Source organism: Panicum virgatum, chromosome 3N (assembly GCF_016808335.1).
Source record: "Panicum virgatum strain AP13 chromosome 3N, P.virgatum_v5, whole genome shotgun sequence".
Classification (NCBI taxonomy): Eukaryota; Viridiplantae; Streptophyta; class Magnoliopsida; order Poales; family Poaceae; genus Panicum; species Panicum virgatum.
Genome location: NC_053147.1, coordinates 30,125,977 through 30,143,104, shown reverse-complemented (window position 1 = coordinate 30,143,104; position 17,128 = coordinate 30,125,977). Strand labels below are relative to the sequence as shown.

At 46.4% G+C, this 17,128-nt stretch overlaps 1 long non-coding RNA gene and 1 pseudogene across 1 annotated transcript; both read left to right on the top strand.

The window, feature by feature from the left end:
- The first annotated feature begins 213 nt into the window (after positions 1–213).
- LOC120665627 lies at positions 214–1,688 on the top strand. The gene is made up of 4 exons (XR_005671253.1): positions 214–552; positions 722–870; positions 959–1,111; positions 1,206–1,688. It is a non-coding gene; the product is annotated as an uncharacterized LOC120665627 (long non-coding RNA).
- A 5,731-nt stretch (positions 1,689–7,419) lies between these two features.
- Positions 7,420–15,529, top strand: LOC120667734 (annotated as a pseudogene).
- Positions 15,530–17,128: the final 1,599 nt, after the last annotated feature.

Here is a 17,128-nt window from a genome sequence, read left to right as displayed (position 1 = left end):
CCGGAGTGGGACACTGCGGCTGCCCGGAGCGGGAGCAGCGGGGGCGCGGCGGCGGCCCGGAGAGGGAGCTGTGGGGCGGCGGAGCGGGAGCAGCGTGGCGCTGCGGCGGCCCGGAGCGGGAGCGGCGCGGGAACGGGAGCAGCGCAGGAAGCGGCGAGTGCGCAGCGGCGGGGGGAGCGGCGAGCTCGCAGCGAGCGCGGCGGCGGCGGCGGAAGCGGCGAGCTCGCAGCGAGGCGGAAGCGGCGAGCTCGCAGCGAGGCGGCAGCTGGTGTCCAGCAGCAGCTGTGGCGTGATTTTTTTTTGTTTTTTTCAAAGAGCAACACTGTCGGGTGGTGAACCGACGGTATTAGCTGTACCCATCACCATCGAGTTAGATCAAACGATGCTCAAAACCGGCGGTGATGTGTTTTTAGAACCGGCGGTGAAAGGGGTGAATGGAGTAGTGGAAGTTGTTGGAGCTGGACTAATCTCTCATGCTGGTAGTCTTTCCAATCTTGCCAAGTGCCCTGCCTCCACGCTTTAGATACTTGGTGCTGAAAAGGCCCTTTTCAGGTACTTGGGGAGCTGTTTATTTGTCTTTCAGCCTCTTATTGATTTCAAGCTATGCTCAAATCTTAATAGCTACTTGAATCCTGACTTACTGATTATTGTCACAAGTATTGAAACTTGGCCCTTCACGCCTCTGAATTTTGTTCGTTTGTTGCTCTCTATTTGATTACAGAGCTCTGAAAACTCGTGGAAATACACCAAAGTATGGCCTTATATTCCACTCATCATTCATTGGCCATGCATCACAAAAGAACAAGGGCCGGATGGCTCGATATCTGGCAAACAAGTGTTCCATCTCTTCACGCATTGATTGCTATTCAGGTCAGTTGCAAAACTTTTGTTTGCAAACATTACATAAATTGACACCCTGCCCCGAGACTCCTGACTGTTACTTTACTTTGGATTCCAGAGTTGAATACATCCATTTTCGGACAGAAACTGCGCGAACAAGTTGAGGAGAGACTTGACTTCTATGACAAGGGGGTCGCACCTCGTAAGAACCTTGATGTGCTGAAAGCTGCCATTGAGGGTATTACAAAGGAGGTATTGGAGGATGCTGATGGTATGGACCTACTCCCTTCCTCCTTGGTCCTTGAAACATTTCTATTCAACTAGTCATATGTAATTTACACGCATGGCAACATTCCTTTTTACAGGTAATGAAAAGCAAGAAAAAGAAGTCCACAGCTGAGGTTGGCGGCGAAGCAATGGATGTTAATAAACCTGATGCTGGAGAAGATGAACCTAACTTGTTCGAGCCAAGCCCAAATAACCAATATAACCACCATCTAATCACTATGTTCAATACTTATTACACAGGTAAACAAACTAAGATAGAGAAATTGAGAGAGTACACGGGCGCGCCCTGTTCGAGGTAGTCGATCGAAGGAGGAAGATGTTCGCAGTGAGAGTCGAAGGAGGAAGATAGTCATGCCGTCTCCTTCTTTTCTTGTGTTCTTTTGTGCTCGCAAGATTAGGAGACGGGAGTGCTATCTGGTGGTGCTCAGTTTCTGTAGTTTCTTGCTCAGTTTCTGTAGTTTCTGTGTCACGTAGCATGTGAAACGGGCAACTATGCAAATTAATTCTCGCAATTGACGTCAGTCATTATATTATTTGATATTATTTGGACTTGGCTCAAATTATATAAATTCAAGTTATATTTATTTGTCCATATTGGAAATCAATTGGATGCACACTGAAAGAGGCGCACACCACGTGAGTAAAAAGTTCTATAATTTATGGTCATCCTAAATCCTGAAACAAATTCATTGTTGATAGACACTACATTTTCTGCCTTTAATACACTATTTTGTGCAACCGACTTACATAAATTAGACTAATCGACATATCAGTTTTCCCCCTTGTTATTGTTATTAGCATAGGTCACAAAAGTCAATCAAATATTATGTATTTGCCTAGACTAGCAATTGATTTGTTTAGAATAGGCACGTCATCCAATTTCCTCCACTTAATCCACACAATTACTATGTTTATTTATTCCTAGGAGTTTTGTCCCATATACACTGAAAGAGAGACACTGCGTTCTCAAAGAACAATAGTTCTCAAAGAAGAATAAAAAGTTCTCAAAGAACAATAAAAAGTTCTATCATCCTGAATGTATCCTTTTGTGCAACAAACCCCACTTACATAAATTAGACTAATCAATTGTTCACAGTTTTGCCCCTTGTTATTAGCATAGTTTTCAAAAGTGAATCAAACATTTGCCTAGACTAACAGCCATGATATATTGATTTGATTTGTTTAGAATCGGAATGAAAATGTGCACGTCATCCAATTTCCTCCACCTTAATCCACACGATTACTATGTTTATTTATTCCTAGGAGTTTTGTCCCATATTGGAAAATCAATTGGATGCATTAAGACACCACCTACACAAGGTGAGAACAAAGTGAGAACAAAAGTTCTAGAAGAACAGAGAATTGTTCTCAAAGAACAATAAAAAGTTCTCAAAGAACTATGGTCATCCTCAAATGTCCTCTCATTCATCTACTGCATTTTCTGCCTTTAATACACTACTTTTGTTCCTTTTGTGCAACTAATCTAGTTACATAAATTAGACTAATCCACTTTCGCCCTTGTTATTAGCATAGGTCACAAAAGTGAATCAAAGAACATCAACTGTGTATTTAACAAATCGCAATGAAAACATAAATTTAAATGTTTGCATGTGCTTCACACACGTCGTCATCTTTGAAATAATGTTTCCTCCAGCAGGATTACACACGATTGCTGGCCATTTTAGGATTTGAGTGGTAAAACATAGCAGCCAGACCAACCGACCGTTTGCGCCGCAGAGATCGGCTGCTAGCTGCTGGACGGTGTCTCTCTTAACCGCGACAATGGACATGCAGCTGCACGCCGACTTTCACAATTCGGGAATGCGGAGCTCAAAAGCCATAGATGAGCATCTTAACCCTCGACAATCCTTGTCTCTCTTAACCAGCTGCACGCCGACTTTCACAATTCGGGAATGTGGGATGACGAGCTTGGCATATGACCGTTCAAAAGCGTCCATTCTTCTAGCCAGCCATCTATGAATACCCTGGCGACTGGCGAAGAGAACAGAAGGAAGCAGCTTCTCCTTCCTCTGGTGCCTTCTCCTCCTTCTCCTCCCCTCACTCCTGCAGCAAGTCACTGGTGCAGCCAAGCCAGGACCATGGTGTCATCGTCGTCCTCAGGCCGCCACCATCGTCAGCCGTCGCGACCTCCTTCCTCCTCTCCCCCACCACCTCCGCCAGCCCAACCGCCGGCCGGCCCCGCCCGGCTCCGCTCCGCCGCCGGCCACCTCCACTCCGCCGCCCGCCACCTCCGCCGGGCCGGCCACCTCCCCACGACCCCTTCTAAGCCTGGGGGCCCCGGACCCCCCGCCGTGAACACCACAGCCGCCTCCGGCGGGGGGCCTCCGGCGGCGACGGTGAGGGCGGAGGCGAGGGAGGAGGAAGGAGCCGGGCGGCTGGGGGGAGCGGGCCGCACACGCTCGTTTCTTATCGAGCGCGCACCGTATAAGGATTGGGTACGAGGGAGAAGATTTGTGAGACTCGGTACTCGCTTGTGTTAGGCAAAGGAGGGGATTATGTCTGCAAAACCTGGGACTTAATTAGATTAGATGGTGAGAGTCCAACGAAACGGCCATTAGAAAACAGAAGCAATCTTGCTGCAAAGCTGGCACCACCACGGTGGTCGTTTCGTATGGCCGGATGATGTAGGTCGTAGGGGCTCGGCGTGCGGCCAGCCTACACGCGCAGCTTCCAGGGGGAGGAGACCGGCTCGGAGGCAGTCTAGTCGGCGGCACAGCGTAGTGGACGCAGCGGCGTACCGAGACTGCTGGCACGGCAGCGCAGACGAGCCGGGACTGCGGGCTCGCCGGCACACGGGTCTCGGCGTGGGATCTCGCCGGCGGTGCGTCGAGGTGCCTCACGGCCGCAGCCGCGAACGTGGATGATGTACGCCCATAATGACGCGTCGACGTGGATGTGGATGCGGCAAAGGTCGTCGGCTGCGCTCGGAAGGAGGGAGGCGGCGGCAGGGCTAGGGGATTCAGAGGTTGAGCGCACAGACTGAGGATCGGATCGACGGCGATGCACACACAGGAGGTGTACGTGGATGCACTTGCCGGCGTCTTTACGTGTCATTGGATCGTGGCCCATACTTAGGAGTGGGCCATGCTAATTAGGGAGCAATTAGTCTATATTGGGTTTAATCTATATTGGATTTAATCATTTTCAAGCTTAATTTAATTCCAGAAAAGTCCAGAATCAATATTTAATGCCTGAAAAATGCCTTAAAGGCTAAAATTCCTAAAATTGTTTTGGCACCCAACAAACCCAAAGAGAAATGTTTGGAGCTCATGGAAGGATTGTTAAGATCCTCTAAAATTAGAGTTTGCCCTAGAAAAATGAGAAAGGTTTCTAAAAAAATCTAGAAAATTCCCAAAGAGGATTTATGGATGAGGAAACGTGTTTAGAAAACTTTTTACACCCAGAAACACCATGCAAGCGGCATGAATGCAACACTCAAGGCTCTACTAGCTCCTTAACTTGTTTTATTCTAAAAAGGAAAAGATTTTATTTTTCCTATACTAATTGATTGAATAATTATATAAAGGTTGGTTATTTTTAGTAAACATATGAAATTTGTTTGTTAATGTTAGTCCAAACTGGCCACCCCCAAAACGGAAAAACCTAGGGTGTGACAAACTACCCCCTTAACAGGAATCTCGTCCCGAGATTAATGAGAAGGAAAAGGCACACTTATTACAAAGAGCACAAGAACATGCACACAGAGCATATAAGCACATCACATCAGATAAAACTCGATTCTATATGCTGCTTTAAGTAAATGGTGGTCTTTCTTAAAAGGGGGAAACTATTTCTCTAAGGTCATCGACGAGAGAACTGAAGCGGAAGATATGTCAAAGATGAGATATGAGGAAGATGTTATGAGTAGAGAAGAAGATTAGATGGTAGAGTAATTAATATATCTCGTGAAGTAGAGAAATAAGGAGGGAGAATGTATATAAGAGAAGATATAAAGACATTAGAATTGGACAAGTAAAACTGAACAACGAGGATAGGAAAAGGACAAGACAAGGTTGAGTGTGTAAAAAGGCCGAGGCTGTATACATTGTACAATGATAGCAATTTAATAGCAGGAAAGTAAGGATAGAGAAATTGACCTAGGCTTCGTCCTAGAGTGAAACACAACTCTGATACCACTTGTCACACTCTATTTTAAGAACAAAACCGAATGCTAACCATATGCATGCCCAGAAATATAATTCACGCATATGGTGACATTAACAGTGTTACAAAAGCGATAAACCTCTAAAACACAGACTTACAGAACACAGCGGAAGACTAAAACGTAGCGGAGACTCCACTCCACAGGAAAGGCTTGACTTGGGGCACGCACGCCTCAGCACCTCGAAGTCTTCATGGTAATCACCTCCTTCTATCTTTCACTTTGAATCATGTACCGTTTCGAGCAGGTCTATATTGTTGGGAGATAGCAAGGGTGAGCACATGGCGTACTCAGTAAGAATTCATAAACATAAATGCATACCAAAGTTTAACTCACATACAAAACTTAATTATCATCCACATAAGGATCTAAGGCCGCTCATAACCATGAGCACGGCTAATGCATCAGTTTATTAACCTTCTCGAGAAGTTGTACACTTTGCCCACAAATCGTGATCCCCATATGCCACGGATGGCCAGACCCTTTAAACACTTCCAAGGTGAGTCGGCAGTGTTTCACTACAAGGCCTTTACAAAGGGTTACTAGATTATGGCGGCACGTGAGGTTTCCCCGCGACCAGCATGGACACTCCCCAAGGGGTGACTAAAGACAGCAAATAAAACCACTGCACCACCATTAGCCCCCTAGCCTTTTCAGGAAAACTGACCAATAACCTAGCTTCCCACGCCCTAATCGCGACAACCATCGGCACAAACACATACAGAAAGACAAACAGGCACACATAAGAACATTACACCAAACAAACAAAAAGGCTTTATAAACCACGTGCCAAAAGAGAGGGCTCGTCACTATGGTCACGTGAGAAGAAGAAGCGCTAAAAACGGAGCTACGGTTGAAAAGATAAAGCTAACGGAAGATGTGCATAGTTAACAAAAAGAAAAGACTACGTGTTGGGTTTATTTTAATTAACAAAGCATATGCAGAGCGGAGAAATATCTAAGTTTTAGCAAAATTAGATTATATTTGAACTTAGAAACCATTGTTGCACTTAGTCATATTTTATTCATAACAATTTCATATAAGTTATGACGGTTAAACACATATCTTTATAAATAAAAGGGAGACACGTGAGAGCATCTAATCGACATAAGACATGTGTCGTGTTTGGCTAAGCAATTTATTAAATATAATACATTAAAGTTGGTATTAATAATGCTAGTATTTGTTTGTAAAAGATCGGAGTTAAAACTCTAGATTGGTTTTAATTAGAAAAGATAATTAAATAAACATTGAGCAAATTAACATTAATTTAATTGTATAAAATGTTGACATGATAAAACATCGATACTAAAGCGTACCAAACACCGTAATAAAGCTAACATTCTCTTGAAAGGATTAGGCAGAGATCAAACTGATTTGATAACTGATTTGATACGAAAGATCAAAGATTGAGGGACATATGTACACATAGTTAAAGATAGCTTACATGGCCTCACCTGAGGGAGAAGATTTATGAGACTCGGTACTCGCATGTTAGCCAAAGGAGGGGATTATGTCTGCAAAAGCTGGGACTGAATTAGATTAGACGGTGAGAGTCCAACGAAACGGCCATGATAGAAAATGATTGAATTCGTATTAGAAAACAGAAGCGACCTTGCTGCAAAGCTGGCACCACCACGGATTCATCTGGTCGCTTCGTATGGCCGGATGATATAGGTCGTAGGGGCTCGGCGTGCGGCCAGCCTACACGCGCAGCTTGGAGGGGGAGGAGCCCAGCTCGGAGGCAGTCTAGCCGGCGGCACAGCGTAGTGGACGCAGCGGCCGTACCGAGACTGCTGGCTGGTTCGCACGGCACGACACGGCAGCGCAGACGAGCCAGGGACTGCGGGCTCGCCGGCACACGGAAGGGTCTCGGCTTGGGATCTCGCCAGCTCTGCGTCGAGGTGCCTCACGGCCGCAGCAGCGAACGTGGATGACGTACGCCCATAATGACGCGTCGACGTGGATGCGGCAAAGGTCGTCGGCTGCGCTCGGAAGGAGGGAGGCGGCGGCAGGGCTAGGGGATTCAGAGGTTGATGGCGGGCTAGGGGATTCAGAGGTTGATGGCGTGCGGTTTATACAGGCGCACAGACTGAGGATCGACGGCGATGCACACACAGGAGGAAATGTACGTGGATGCACTTGCCGGCGCCTGTATGTGTACGTATATAGACAGCTAGCCATTGGATCGTGGCCCGTACAAATTTAGGAGGGGGCCAGGCTAATTAGGGAGCAATTACCAGAGAAGCTAGAGTTCAGCTTGCTCGATGAATTAAATTAGGTTCATGAGCATATTGGTTTACAATATAAATGAGAAGGAAAAGAAAGAGATTAAGATTAGCCATGGGATCTAGACAGAGAACTATGATATGAGATGCAGTGATATAGGTATGGAATTGGCTAAATGGAGGTCGGCCTCCAATTAGCCTTACATGAAGGTCCTGCCAAAAAAAGAAAAGATTCTGTTTTGAGAAAAAGATAAAATATGCCATAAAAGGAAAGTTTTTTTTTCAGAAGCACTCACATCCTAAAAAGTAACTTTTAATTAGTGAAAAGTAACATTCGCTTTCAGATTTAAAAAGTAACTTTTGTTCGTAAAAAGTAACATTTAATGTATAAAAAGTAACATCCGATATACAGAAAAGTAACATTTTTAAAAAGTAATTTTTGTTTGTAAAAAGTAACATCCACTTCCATCTATTAAAAGTAACTTTTGTTTGTAAAAAGTAACATTCGATGTATAAAAAGTAACATTGTGGCGGAACCGTCCAAGTTAAAATCCCGTTCATGTGCCTCTGCCACCTCTGGCTCTCAAAGCACATGAAAGGGACTAACCCCGGTAGTCCGTCGAGCCACCACGGGCTCGATTGCAAACAGTGCCCGAGGAACTGAAATCAAACACGATAACCCACGATGGGGCCACAACAATTACAACACGATACATTTCATACATCTCAAAGGGATTAATTTTTTTACAACCCGAGTGATACAAAAATGAGCGGAAGCTTTAGACATTTTCAAAGGAAATATCCTCACAGCGGAATATGTTATGCAATATCACAAAAAAATGAGTAAGCACCGAGGTATGGATATGAGCCCACCATTCCACACTCGATCATGCAGCGGATAACCTGTTAAAAGGAGGGAGAAACAAAACAAAGGAAAGAAAACCCTAAGTATTGGATAAGTACTTAGGAGACTATGCAAACCTAAGGCTTAGAAAAGCCTGACTTTATGCCTAACAAGAAGATGATGGCACTTTGGTGGTTTGGCTTAGCAACCTAAGCATTTGCTTACTACAAGTTCATCCTTAGCCACCATTTTATTTAAATGTTCTTGTAGCATAAAGAAATCATGTTACAATTCATGAGTAAAATCAACCATATCATAAAACACTTTTCATATCAAGCATGTGAGAGAATACAACTTGTGAAAACAATTAAATGAACTTGTCTACGTTGCAGGTCGCGACCAGGTACCAACTCGCGATTCGAATCGACTTATATTCCCGGGAATGTTCCAATATGCACAACATATGCTTCGAACCCGCACGGCTTTCACATATGCCAACAAATGTCATATGCCTACTTGCCGCCACGTCTCTCCCCATATGTCCAACCCCGGCCCATTTTGTCCCAAGTTCGAGACACTCCCGCTCGCCCCCTGGGGACGACCACCCCACAGGCGTTATTTCGGTCCCTGACCGGATCCAGCCCCTGTGGGACCGACCCAGGTCCCTACTATGCCATCAAAACGAGTAGGACCGGGCCCCTGTTCTTCGGACAAACATAGGCAGGGCCTCAGGTGACCCCACGTATCACCTTATGCATACTAGCAAAAGTAATACGGATTGCATGGCCCACAATCGAATCAGTCCTTAAGCGACTCGGGCGGAGTCCAGCACTTACCTTTCTCATTTCATACTCAACTTTCAAAACCTCCGCCCGGTCTTTTTATGTTAGACCAACTTAACCATAAAGGTTGTTTCTGAAAAATCTTTTGAATAAGATGAGGCCCTATCTCTCTCGCGAGTGAAACCATTTCACTCGACTTCTACCGTTCCTAAGCAATCCTAAGCATTCGTATATCCAGTGTTTCCTACTCATGCTAGTAGGGTAACAAGAACATGGTAGAAAAAAGGGAATTAATTCATGTGGTTTAAACAAGCAACTCCTGTACCTAATGCACTGAAACAATTTTAAAACATTTGGACCCATGCAAAGATTGAACTAAATAGGATAATGCAGTCATTATAGGCACCGTAAGGGTACCTACCTTGGATGATTTTATTTTTAAACAAACTAACTAGGGTGTTAGTTTGCCGGGTTGTGGGGCTTTGCCCCAGGCAACCCCTTCAAGTCTTGGACTGCTCCTCCGTCCAAGCACGACAGATGGGCTCTCTAGGTCATGCTTGGGGCTTAGTTGGTCTTCTGGACCACCATTGCTCGACGAAGTCCTCGATGGTTCTTCACTTCATCACGTTCCTACAATTAACGTCACTATATGAATGAGAATATGCATATGCTATGAATGAGATGCACAAGGACATATGAGATGCATGAAAAAAATTGAAATGTGACATATTCAAGTTCTTTGATTTGATAGGAAGAAAGGTTATCGATAAATTAGGTTAAAAATTTTTCTCATCTAGTGAGTTGGGTAAATTCCTTTCTTTACTAAGTTTATTTAACTCCCAAGTGTTACTCTTTCTTTTAAACCTTTGGTTCCTCAAAGCAATCAGATCTGAAAAGATTCTAAAGCATGATAAAACAGTAGCATGGTATAGAGCAAGGTTTAGAATTTAAAACCTATAACATAGAATTAATGATTTCAATGATTTAAACATCAAAAGGGGCTTGTTCATTTCATCCTAGGAGTTCCTGTGAACCAACATTCATGAAAATTTACAAAGACGTGCAAAATAACCTCACACCACTACCAGAAATTTTGTGAAATTAAATATGAAACAGGTGAATTTCTAAAAATCGATTAGTGCTCAGAACAAGCTTGTCATTTTATCTCTGGGAGTTTTAGTTATGCAAATGGTATGAAAATTTACAGAGGAATAAGTGAACACATCACCAAGCTACTAGAATTTTATTAGAATTAAATTCCTCACAAAACTTTCCCAAATAATTATTTGGTGCTAAAATCATGCTTATTATTTTTTCTGCGGTTTCATATTTTTATAAATGGGTCTCAAACTTTTACTAGAGTGTATTTAACTTATTTTTAGCCTGCTGGAATTTTTGGGGAATTCGTAGAGCTGTATAGCTTATACTTTCTATTTACTCCCTCTCCTAGGCCTCAATTATCAATATTATTAACTATTTACTGGTGATAAATGCAAAACAGTGGTAAATGTTATCCCAAAAATTCATATAGCACATATTGACAGTAACTATATCATGGTAGAACTTGTAGACCATTTTGAGCATGATAAATGCTACTTTTCTAATTAACTATTTATGTTACCTAGGATATGCAAGTACCCATTTCTACACAAAAATAGTAGCTAGTGGTCATGAAAATTTTCAAACGTGCTCTACTGAATAACATAAGGCTAACATGAAGTTGGATCTTTTATCGAACAAGATTTATATAGAATTATTTTTTTTATGCTTAAAATCACACATATAGTAAGAATAACATTAAAACCATATAAGTTCAAAAATGCTAGGGTTGATTTCAATATATATCACTCAGCAATTTAGGATGATCACACTATCAAAATTACACAATTTTTGGACTTTATTCACCCTACATTTTCTATTCATCTTAGTTTTACATGCTTGCAATTTAACATGAGCAATTCAGTGAATTTCACAAATGCTAATCTATACCATCAGCTAGGTCTAGTCTTAAGCTTTCGAACACATCAAGAATCATATTTTTCTGAGCTATATATAATTCACTACAATTTTTCAAAGATCAATACAAAATCAAAACCATTTCTGTTTTTAAATCAAGCTAGGACTAATCTGCAATTTTCAAGAACTACAGGGAAACAAGCATGTAAAATTACCACACTCATTCAACAGTGCTCGTGGACTGCGGGTTAGAACATTAAAAACCCTAGGGGGTTATCCGCAACCTTCCCTTCTTCTTCCTCACCCCCTTCCCCTTCCTTCAGCTAAGCAGGGGAGGCGGTAAGCCGCCAAGTCCAGGCCGCTTTGAGACCGAGCGCTTGTTCATGTGGTCTGCTCGCAGGTGAGCGAGCGGCTGGGCATGGGTTCGATCCCTGGGATCGTCCCATGTTTTCTCACCGGGATAGTGTCCCATAAATAAAATCGTTGCCTCCCACGGATATGCCACCACTGTCAGATCTTTCAGCCGTGCGTACCATGTGTTGTCCTTAGAGTGTAGGTTGTAGTTCTAGCTTGCGCACAGGGTAGGTGTGTGTGTGGTGGTGTGTGTGCGGTGTGTAGTGCATGAGTTCAGATACTACAACTTGTACTCGAAGGGTGAGGCAATAAAAAAAAAGTCCAGGCCGCTTCCACTCTCTCTCGAAGGCTCTCGTCCAGCTATAGTTGTCAAAGGGGAAAAAAGGGATTTCGGTATTCGCCAGCGGAGACGGTGGTCTCCTCCGCCTCCGATGGCCTGCGGGGCGTCGTGAGGTGGCGGAGACTGCTGATCTCTCGCCGGTGGGTGGGGTAGTTTGTAGTTTAGGTCCTAGGTTCTCTAGGGTTGGGTTTCCATGCGACGCCGGCGAGGCGGTGGCGGCGGCGTCGTGGAGGAATAAGTCCTCTCGGATTCTTCCTCGCCCCGTTGGCACTCTACTCCGGTGACGACGGCGAGTCCGTGGAGGTAGTGCTCCCGTGTGGAGCTCCTCTGCAGGAGTCCATGGCCGGCAGCCTTTCTTCTTGGTGTTCGCCGAGATGAGGTAGGTGTTGGCCTTTTGTTTCCAGGATGGAGAGGAAGTTCTGGGTTTGGCGGCAATGTGGAGGTTGGATCGAGCTCCATTTCCCCGCGGCGGCGGTCGCTGTCGACGGCGAGCTCTGATTCATGGCCGAGATTGCTCGGGGCGCGGCCCCGGCCGATGGGCGTTCTCCGACGACTTTTCTCGTCTGTTTGGACGAGTGGCTATTGCGGCTCTGTGCAAAGCCTTTGGGCGATGGAGCGATCTCAGACCTGGGGTCGATGCTGTCTGTGTGTGCTGGCTCCCGGTGATGGCCGGCGGCGGCGGATGCAGGCGATTTGGGTGAGCAGAGGATCCAGGGCCTTGTTTGTAATTTTTGTTTTTTCAAGGGTCCTTTCTGCTTATAGGGTTGAAGAGCTGTCCTTTGTATCCTTCTGTTGTGTACCTGTATTTGTACTGGTATCTATATGTCTCTTAAATCTAATACGGGTATGGTTGATAAAAAAAACAGGGGAGGCGGCCGGCCGGCTCGGCGCCGGCGGCGCTTGCACGGAGGAGACGGTGTAGGCCTCGGGGAAGTTGCCGAGGAGGTGCGCCCTCTCACACTCTCTCCGTCCCCACGCTTCTTGCCGTGCGAGGGGATGGAGATGACCGGGGGATGATGGTGAACTGTGGCGGCGTTGACGTGAACCGGCGGCAAGGTCGTGATTGATTCGTGGACTCCGGCCGCGGAGGGGGGGAACGTCGAGCGCCCCACGTGGCCTGCACCTCCGTGAACTTGATTCTGGGGTCGGAGTCGCGAATCCGGGCGCCGGTGATACCTCTCCACGGAGAGGTGGCTGGTAGTGTCCGGAGTTCTGTTGAGGAGGGGCTAAGGACGGCGGCGGTGCTCCAGTGGTAGGGGAAACGAACGAGCGAGGATCGGCGGCGGCGAAGCGCATCTTAATTTGGGATTTAGCCGGGCCCCGAGCTTGAGCTCTCGGTCGCCAATGGTGTTAGCCGCCGTGGCATGCGAGGGAGACGAGGAAGGGCCGGGGTTTGGGCGGAGGGGGCGAGGAGTGAGCGAGGCTGAGTGCGGACGTGTGGAGGGGGAGGCCGAGGTAGGGCCTTGGCTTGGCCGGTGGCAGGGCCGCGGTCGGGCGCGTGGCCGGCGTGGCGCCACGGTGGTCGCGCACGGGCGCGTGGCCGCCGCGCTGTCCGTGCGCGCGTTTGGGGGTGGTGGGGCGGCTGACAGGTGGGACCCGCTCGGGCGAATTAAAGAAAAAGAAAAATGGAATTTCCATTCCAGGCTTTGACCAGTAAAAAGGCTGTCTGTTTTGGGCGATTTTGAGCTCAATTGTGGACAAATTTTGTCATGAGCCAATTGACAAAGTTGTATAGGATTAAATTGTCTACAACTTCCTCAATTACACCTATGGTCACTTCTATTCAAAATTTTGGAGAAAACTTGAATTCAAATTCAAGTGTCTAGGTTTGACCAGAGTGAAGACAAATCTTAGAAATTGTAAAACTCTTATTTCTGGGGATTTTCATGAGTTGGTACAATTGACAATGTTGTAGTACTTTTCATGATCTATAACTTCTCCAAATACTTCATCTTATGTTAAGGACATTTGGATAGTTTAAATTTCAATTTACTAAGAAACTGGTGGCTGTCCAGATTTGAAAAGCTTCAGTTTTGGTGTTTGAATCCATATATAATGGCTGTGCATGTGTGTGATCATCTTACAAAAGTTGTTGGGCATGAAATTGTCTACAAAACTCTCAATTGGTGATTTTGAATTTGAGGCCCCTAAGTAGGAATGATTTTGAATTTTCAAAAACCTGTTTGCTGTTTTCAGAAAAACAGTGTGTGATAGACTTGGTCCTGGTTTGAAAAACGGGAGCGCACTACGGGTACGGCGGCGGGTCGGCCTCCTTCCGCGGCTGCTGCTGCTCACCTTCCTGGCGCTGCTGGCCCTGGCGGTGGCGCTCGTCGTGGTGCTGGTGGTGAAGCCCCGCCGGCCGCAGTTCGACCTCAACCAGGTGTCCGTGCAGTACCTCCTGGTGGCCCCGCCGCCGGCGGCGGCGTCCCCGGCCGGCGCCTACCTCTCGCTCAACATCACGCTGCTCTTCACCGCCGTCAACCCCAACAAGGTGGGCATCCGGTACGGCGCCACGGCGCTGGACGTCATGTACCACGGGGTGCCGCTGGGGGTGGCGGCGGTGCCCGGGTTCGAGCAGCCCGCGCACAGCACCCGCCTGCTCCAGACCCGCGTCATCGTCGACCGCTTCAACGTGCTCCAGGCCGACGCACAGGACCTCGTCCGCGACGCCACCATCAACGACCGCGTCGAGCTCCGCATCACCGGCGACGTCGGCGCCAAGATCCTCGTCCTCGGCTTCTCATCGCCCAAGGTCCAGGTACGTTAGATGTAGCCGTCCGTCACGGCTTCTGCTCGCTTTCGCCGCAAGCGCTTGATGCGTTAGCCTCTCCTCTAAGCGGCGGAACCTTACTGACGTGGTGTGTGAACCAACACCGTCGGCCTGCAGGTGTCGGTGGATTGCGCGATCGCTATCAGTCCGAGGAGCCAGTCGCTGAAATACAAGCAGTGCGGCGTGGACGGGCTAAGCGTGTAGGAAGGAACCAAGCCGCCGCCGCCGCCGCCGCCGCCGTAGAAGCAGAGCCTGTAATCTATCCAGTGCTGATGGTTAAAGTGGATGGATCTGTGCGCAGATTCTAATCTCCCTAATCTTTGGGTTTTGATTTCCTTCCTTACTTGGTGGGTCAATTTTTTGAGCTCTTACCTTAGAGGAGAGGAGGCCGCTGATTTTGTGAATTACCGCTGCTTGCAATTAGTAGCGTTAATATTACCATAACATTACCGTGCTTATACATTATCGGTCGCCATGAGCTAAGGGAAGCGGGTAGGAAAAGGTGCAAGGGAGCGGGGAAGCGAGCGAAATCCCGTCGCTTTTGCTGCTCACCTCCTCATCCTCCGCCTCGTCTGCGATTGTTTCGTTTCGTTTCGTTTCGGAGTTGGTGGGTCTGCGCTGTCTGCCATGGCCTGTCTGCTTAACCTGGTTCGCTTCTGCTCGTTGTGGAGCTGTGGGCATGAGGGAGTGGGAGGGAGAAGTTTGGCCGAGAGTGACCTGCGTGGGCGGTTAAGTTTCTCACTTTCATAGGGGTGCTTCTCACTTTCATGGTGGTGGTGGTGGGGTCTATCTGCTTAGTTTTACTGCGATTTACCACTCCAATACTCCATGGTGGGGCGACGGCGACCGCGAGACGTATAGGTGTGGTGGTCACTGGTGGAATCATTGTATGCGGGCTCAGAGAGTAGAAGAGTCTTCTGGCTTGACCGGTGTCGTCTGCAATACAGGTCGGAGAGATGTGCTCCTATAAAAATGTGAGCAACTGACTTCAAATCTCAGTTCGCACATGGCATGCATGGTTTTCTCTGGTGTTTTTCACAAGAGACTTGATGCCAACATGTCTTTTTTTTTTAATCTATCTCATGTATGCTGCATGCTTGTACAAATTCTATGCTGGACTTCAGTTCCTTATTGGCTGACGAAGTGCTTCCGGACTTTAATTCGATAAATTATTACTGAAGCATGCCAATTTGCGGGATTTAAATGTGGTTAGAGGCGTGCGGTTATTGGATTCTTAATTTTTGGTGGGATCATCGTTTGCCCATAGGTATAATAGTCTTCCAGTCGTACAAGGAGAGCTCCTCATCTCTCCTCGTTCGTTCGGATAGATCAGTTGCTACTGTAGAGTATCATTTTCACAACTTGCTGGTTGCCACTGGCGGAGCCAGGTGCAGGCAAAAGTGGGCTATTGCCCCCCCTTGTCATGTAAAATTTCCACTAGATGAATAGTAAATTTGACACTATTTATTATTTTAGCACCTCAATTACCAAAGATTGCCTCTCCTAATTCTTTGTTCTGGCTCCGCCAGGTTGCTGTGGACTTCTCACCCGCTCAGCTTGCACTTGAGATTGAAACTCACGCTGCTTGACTAAAACAACACAGGTCGCTGCATCTCAAATCCGTTGATCGCGGCGAGGAGGGTTCTAGGCTTATCCGTGGTGATTGGCGCCGAACGGTGCTAACTATTTGTTGTTTAGGTACAATACTTGTTACATTTCGAGTTTGGGCAAGACGTACGCCAATTGTGGCTCTTAATTTATAGTATATATATGGACCTGAACCAAGGCAGCTGTGGTTTAGATATTGTCGAAACTCTGATCTGGAACAATAGTCTTATAAGGGGAAAGGGCTAGTATATATCATGCAAAAACACAGCTCGCTCTTATGTCAGCATATATATATATATATATATATATATATATATATATATATATATATATATATATATATATATATATATATTAAGGGCTCAAGAACGTACTACTAATGAAGTTGCAAGCTGACATTAAACGTTCTGATTATTGTGCTTTTGAAACGTCCGGGATCGTAGGAGATTCGGTTTATCTTCATTCATTCCGAGGTCATTTATTTTCATCCATGCACGAACGTGAGTTATGTTCTTTCCAAGTCAGTCAATTTGTCACTCATCATATATATGCTGCGTGATAGATGGGCTTGATTCATTAAATAATTTTCCGAGACAACTTTTTCCGACTTCCAGGCAGGCTCGCTCGCATATTCTTTGTAAAACAAATTAATAGACCAAATATATAATATCACATGTGACACGCAGGATTTCGTCATCAATCAGCCCCGATAGAAGACCTATCGATGGACAAAATAAGCTGCATGCCCAGGGCAGGGTATAGCTGGCCAGATGGGCCTGGCCCGATGGGCCGGCACTGGCACGGGCCGAAAAAGCACGGCCCGAGAACGGTCCGGCCCGGACCTGTTCGTGCTCGTGCCTGGGCCGTGCCAGGCCCAGTGCTGTGCCTGGGCCGCGATCGCGGCACGCGGCCCGAGCACGGGCACGGCCCGTTCA